Consider the following 7,290-nt stretch of genomic DNA (forward strand, 5'->3'; position numbering starts at 1 on the left):
CATTAAGGATGTTTTAGAGTGTTTGGTGGTATGTCTTATTATTAGTTAGGTAGTTGATTCTAGTGCAAGTCAATCAAAAGCACAGGGGATGTAGCTGATGATAGGCCGTGTGCTAAGTCCACCACCTATAAGTCTCTATTAAAACGTTTTGGCAAACCTCACAACTCACATGATGCAAGAAACCATAACCCAGAAAACAATATTGCTATAAATTGCATCAGACAAACACAACTAACTTTGTGACTTAATTTGTCTTTTGATAATTTAAATATATGTCTTTATTCATTTTATATGCATTCTATTTTTCAAACTGGCATGAAGAGTAATTCTGCCATTTTTACTTCACCTTAATGAGTCAAAGAAAAAAATTTCATTTTAATATTTAAAAAATGACTATATAAATATTTTATCACTAATATATATATATATATATATATATATATATATATATATATATATATATATATATATATATATATATATATATATATATATATATATATATATATATATACATATATATATATACATATATATATATATACACACACACACGAGGGGCAAAAGCAACTATATAGAGATTTTTTAAAATAATCATTTATCTAAAATGGAATTTAATATATATATACACACGAGGGGCAAAAGCAACTATATAGAGATTTTTTAAAATAATCATTTATCTAAAATGGAATTTAAGTTAAAAGAGTTTAAAAAAAAAAGTCAAATGTATCTATTTGAAAACTTATGAAAAATATATTAATTTTATAACAAAATTTTACCTACATTTTTTTCTTTAAAAATATAACCAAATTAAAATATATCAATGTGGTGTTTGAAATATGGGTGACAAACATGTATGCCTACTAGTTTGAAGAGTTGTCAAGAAACGAATTGAGTCTCAATTTTTGAAGTTGCCATTTGAGAGGTAGCTCACTGTAGTTAAAAAAAATCTCAATGGCACTACAAGAATTCATTTAAGGATTGTTGCAAGTAATTTAGAAGTTTTGTTTTAATTTTAAAATTGAAGGCTTAGTAAAAATAAATAATTTAAAAAAAAATTCCAACTTGTTCCTGCCTGGAAACCTTGACAATGAGGGATATTTTGGAGTTAGAACATGAATTCAATGAGAGTGTTTTTGTTAACTTGTGTAGGTTCAAGGTGGGAGATGGATTTCATATTTCTTTTTGGCATTCTTGTTGGTTAAATGATTGTTCTTTAAAGGAAGCTTTTCCGGTAGCTTATTTATGCTCGGAGTTGAAATTTGTTTCTATTGCTGCTTGTATGGGTGGATGGGAGAATAATGTGTGGAAGTGGGGAGATTTTGGGGTTAGGAGAGGTGATTTTCCGGGTTTGGAGGAAGAGATGCAGCGGCTTTTAGTGGTGATGGAGGGGGCCCGGTTGGATTGGGGTAAAAGTGGGGAGAGGGATACGGTGCGGTGGGAGGGAGAACCGGATGGCATTTTTTCGGTTAGGAGTTGTTACGGTGGGTGTGACAAATATCACATTCCTTTTGGCCCAAGGGTGGAATATTCGGAAGCTCTTACTCTTCTTTGGTACAATTTGGTTCCTCAAAAAATTAAAAGTTTTGGGTGGAGGTGTTTTCTTAATAGATTGCCAACCAAGGATCTTCTTGCTCGTAGAGGTATTTCTTTCTCAAACTCAACTTTGTGTGTTCTTTGTGAGAATAATCAAGAATCTTTGTTTCATCTTCTTCTTTCTTGTCAGGCTTCTTATTTAATTTGGAGGGATATGGCCACTTGGATTGGTTTTGATATAGGAGAGGAGGTATCTTTGATTGAGAGCTACATGAGATGGTATAGATTTTGCAAATCAAAGAGGGTGAAAAAAGGAAGAGAAGGTGTTATGTGGTTGGCAATAGTGTGGTCGATATGGAATGTTAGGAATAGCATCATTTTTAGAGGAGAGGATTGGAATATTCTCGATACGGTTTGGAACATTAAGATCCTTTTGTGGCGGTGGTCTTTTATTGGTAATATTAATCGGACCAAATACAATTTATATGAGTTCAACAAACATCCTATGTTGTATCCCTCTTAAGTGAATTTGGTGATTAATCTTTCCGGTTTTCGGGTTTGTTTGCTTTGTTGTAAACTTGTAAGAACTTTTGGTTCTTATTATTTATAATATCTTGATTATTAAAAAAAAAAAATGTTTACCTAAAATCATGGGATATAATAACAAGACATCAAAAACAGGAGGACATTTATATTGGCACACCACAATGACGTAAAACCAATAATGTTAGATGGTGTCTAGTAGCTGATCTAGTTTTTAGTTCTTTAGTTTGAAAGGTTTTATTCTAACTTAAAGCTTTGATCTAATCAGGATTAATTATAGTGAAAATCTTGTAGAATAAGGGGATTACTCTAAGTTTAGAGGAAACATGATATATTGTAATTCATCTTCTTTACTTCTGCATCTTATCATCTGATGTGAATTGAATTGTGTATTTGTTTCAGATTTTAACTGATGTTCACAATCTGAGCTTTATTATTAGATGTTGAAGTTGGAGTTTGAAAAAGAAGTAAAATCTAATATACACAATTCAACTCTCATTCTTATATACATTTTTCTCACCTTTAAAATTTATTTTCCCATATTAGATAAGCCTATTAGAGCCATCAAGATTGATATATGTTCACGCTTGGATAAGATACAAGCTCATTGCTACATGTTAACTAACTAGTATATAATCCGCACGTTGTGCGGTTGATCCATAATATATTATTATTATTATTGTATATAATATTTTAAATTTTAAAATTTTAGATTATTAATTTGTTTGTGGAATTTTTTTAAATGATTTTATTTAAGTAATTATTATATGTAGTTTTATAAGCAGATATTTGAGAAAAAGTTAAATTTTAAGAATAATATAGAGGATCATTTTATTATGTTTATAGGATTTTTTTAATGAGTTTATTCAAATATCATTTAATATTGTTGTGAAAAACGATACCAATAACAAAGTATAATAGGGAATTATAGGGGAGAAGAAGAACACAATAATTGGTTATAACCGTTATTCTTTTACTTTCTCTTAAAACAAGATTACAAGTTTACAAGAATAACAAATAACCTCTCTCACCCTAAATTAGGATTTGCAGCTTAGCAATAATGAGAGACTAGTATGCTATTTATAATAAAACCTAACATACTAACTAATGGGCTTTTTCCACAAGGCCCATTACACAAGCCAACTTAATAAACAAGTTAACTTAACAAATTAGGGTTTAAACACTAAACCTAATTTAACATGCTAACAACCCTAGCATCTTCGACACAAGCATGTGAACAACCTTCGACTTCATGCTTAATCTTGTCGAACGAAGAAGCTACCCTTCGGTCATACTAGAGTTCGATCCAATATCTCACAAATCTCCACCTTGGACCTAACTCTACAACGTCAAGGAACAAACTAGCTTTCTTCATGCAGCTTTATCAACTGCATACAGTGGAAAAACTTGCAACTCGGCAATGTCTTGGTGATCATATCAGCAGCATTGTCTTCAGTCAAAACCTTCAACACTTGGACTTCTCCACGCTCGATTACTCCTCTGACGAAATGCAGCCTCACATCAATGTGCTTAGTTCGCTCATGATAGGCTGAATTCTTCGACAGGTGTATTGCACTTTGACTATCACATTTAACAGTGATACCCCGACCTTGAAGTTTTAGCTCCTTCGCAAAACCTTCAAGCCACAATGCTTCTTTCACAGCTTCAGTTAGGGCAATATACTCCGCTTCAGTGGTTGATAGAGCAACAACCTTCTGAAGTGTTGCTTTCCAACTAATTGCAGTGCCAAACATAGTGAAAACATATCCAGAAATAGATTTTCTGGAATCCATACAACCTGCATAATCAGAGTCGACATATCCTTCTATTACTGCTTTACTATCTTCACCCAAGGCTCCACCATAAATTAGGACTCTATTCAGAGACCCATTTATGTACCTTAAAACCCACTTCAATGCTTGCCAGTGAGCCTTTCCAGGATTCGCCATGTACCTGCTTACAAGACTGACTGCGTAAGCTATGTCGGGTCTAGTACAAACCATAACATACATCAAAGAACCAACTATATTAGCATACGGAATGCTATTCATATAGGCTCTTTCGACATCAGTACTGGGACACTGATCAATACTCAGCTTGAATTGAGGGTTTGTTGGAGTCACAACTGGCTTCGAATTCGACATACCAAACTTTTCAAGAATCTTCCGTAGATATGCCTTTTGAGATAAGCATAACTTCGACTTCTTTCTATCTCTTCGAATGTCAATTCCAAGAATCCTGGAAGCAGCTCCCAGATCCTTCATATCGAACTCCTTATTGAGTTCAGCCTTCACCCTCGTCACATCTTCAACATTGTTGCTTGCTATGAGAATATCATCCACATAAAGCAACAAAATAACAAATGAATTACCAGATCGAAATCTGAAGTAAACGCAGTGGTCGAACTGACTTCTAATGAAACTTATGCGTGCCATGAACTTGTCGAATCTCCTATTCCACTGTCGAGGAGATTGTTTCAGCCCATACAAAGATCTCTTTAACTCGCACACATAATCTTCCTTCCCCTTTTCGACATACCCTTCAGGTTGCCTCATCAGGATCGTTTCATCTAAATCACCATACAAGAACGCAGTCTTCACATCCATTTGTTCCAGTTCAAGATCGAACTGTGCCACCATGGCAAGCAACATTCGAATGGACCTATGCTTCACAACAGGAGAAAACACATCATTGAAGTCGACACCTTCTTTCTGAGTGAAACCCCTTGCAACTAACCTTGCCTTGTATCTTTTCGACGTCACTCCTTCAATTCCTTCCTTAACTTTGAAAATCCATTTACAGCTGACTAACCTTGCCCCAGCAGGTTTCTTGATCAGTTCCCAGGTATGATTATCATGAAGAGATTTTATCTCATCATCCATGGCCTTCAGCCATTCAGTCTTATTTCGACTCCTCATAACTTCCTTATAGTCTCTAGGTTCTTCGTCTAGAACCTCACTTGCAGAGATTAAGGCATAAGCTATAAGATCTTCATATCCAAGTCTCTGAGGTGGCTTGATGACTCTTCTCGACCTATCTCTCGACAATAGGTAGTCATCATCAGTTTCCTCAACTTCAGCATCTTCTGCTTCTTCTTCGACTTCATCTGGGATATGCAATTCAGTATCAACATGCTCCACCTCAACAGGAATCTCTACCTGTTCCAGCTCTTCGTCAGATGTTTCTGTACTTCGACCAACATCATCAGTTTTCTTAAAAGCCATTTCAGCTTCATTGAAAACTACATCTTGACTGGTGATACACCTCCTGTGACCTGGCTCTAGGCACCATAGCCTATAAGCTTTGACTCCTTCAGGGTATCCCATGAACATGCATTTCAGAGCTCTAGGTTCGACCTTGTCTTGCCTAATGTGAGCATAGGCTACGCAGCCAAATACTCTTAGTTTGTCGAGATCTGGTGGATGTCCCGACCAAACTTCTTCAGGTGTCTTCATATCTAACGCTGTCGAAGGACATCTGTTTATCAGATATGTTGCTGTCGAAACAGCCTCAGCCCAGAACACCTTTGTTAACCCCGCACTAGTCAACATGCATCTGACTCTCTCCAAAATAGTTCGATTAAACCTTTCAGCCAAACCATTTTGCTGTGGAGTACCTGCAGTAGTTCTATGCCTTGCAATACCAGAGGCAGCACAAAAACTGTCGAATGCCTCATTGCAAAATTCAAGGCCATTGTCGGTTCTCAACCTCTTGACCTTTCTGCCAGTCTGATTTTCAACCAGAGTCTTCCAACTTTTGAAATTCTCAAAAGTTTCATCCTTAGTCTTCTGGATGAATACCCATAATTTTCTGGAATAATCATCTACTATGGATAGAAAATACCTTGCTCCTGAATGTGATGGACACCTTGCAGGCCCCCAAAGATCAGCATGGATGTAATCAAGGGATCCATGTGTTCTTTGTTTGCCTTTGTTGAACTTCACTCTGCAAGATTTTCCAAGTACACAGGGTTCACAAAACTTCAGCTTTTCGACTTTGTCTCCACCAAGCAGATTTTGTTTCCCTAATTCGACCAGACCCCTTTCACTGACATGGCCCAATCTCATGTGCCAGATTTCTGTTTTCGACAAAGGTTTCGTGGATGCAACATTTGTCGAACCACTTACAACTTCAGCCTCAAGGGTATACAAGCCTTGTTTCTTCACGCCTCTCAAGACTTCCTTCGAACCCTTCATGACTCTTAGGATACTTTTCTCTCCTTGGAAAACATATCCTTTCTTGTCGAATTCACCAAGAGAAAGCAGATTTCTCTTCAAATCAGGAACATACCTGACTTCAGTCAACAACCTTATTGACTCATCATGGAGCTTGAATCTCACAGATCCAACACCTGCAATCTTGCAAGCCTTGTTGTTTCCCAGCAATACTGATCCACCATCTTGATCACATAATTCCTCGAACAAGTCTTTGTTTGGAGTCATGTGCCAAGTGCAACCTGAATCCATAATCCACTCCTTCTTAGAGTCACTGCTTGAAACCACAAGAACATCAGATGATTCGAAATCATCTTGAACAATGGCAGCGTTGCCATTATCCTTACCTCCATGATATTTCAAGCGTTCAGGGCACACCTTTCTTGTGTGACCCTCCTTCTTACAATGGTAGCATCGAATGCCAGATGCTTCGCCACTGTAAGTCTTCGACTGGCTTTTGCCTTTCTTCTTGTCGAACTTACCATCCTTTCGTAAGAGTTTTCCTTTAACGGCCAAACCTTCGCCAACAGTCGAAGGTTTATGCTCCTTTCGTTCATTCAAGTCCTTAGAGTACAAGGCTGATTGAACTTCTTCAAACGTCAGGGACTCCCTTCCATACAAGAGAGTTTCTTTGAAGTGAGCATGTGATCGAGGCAAAGAACACAATAGTAACAGCGCTTGATCTTCATCATCGATCTTCACATCAATATTTTCAAGATCAAGAATCAGCTTGTTGAACATATCCAACTGCTCAGCCAATACTTTGTCTTCAATCATCTTGAATGAATACAAAGCTTGCTTCAGGTAGAGTCGATTTACCAGCGATTTGGTCATATACAAACTTTCAAGTTTCACCCATAACCCTGATGCCGTCGTCTCCTTTGATACCTGCCGGAGAACCTTATCACCAAGGCTCAACAAAATTGCGCTGTGTGCTTTCTCGATCATATTTGTCTTCTCCGCTGCCGTCAATTCTGCATTCATGGCTGCCTCTCCC

The sequence above is a fragment of the Vicia villosa genome, linkage group LG6, assembly GCF_029867415.1.
Source record: "Vicia villosa cultivar HV-30 ecotype Madison, WI linkage group LG6, Vvil1.0, whole genome shotgun sequence".
Taxonomy (NCBI): Eukaryota; Viridiplantae; Streptophyta; class Magnoliopsida; order Fabales; family Fabaceae; genus Vicia; species Vicia villosa.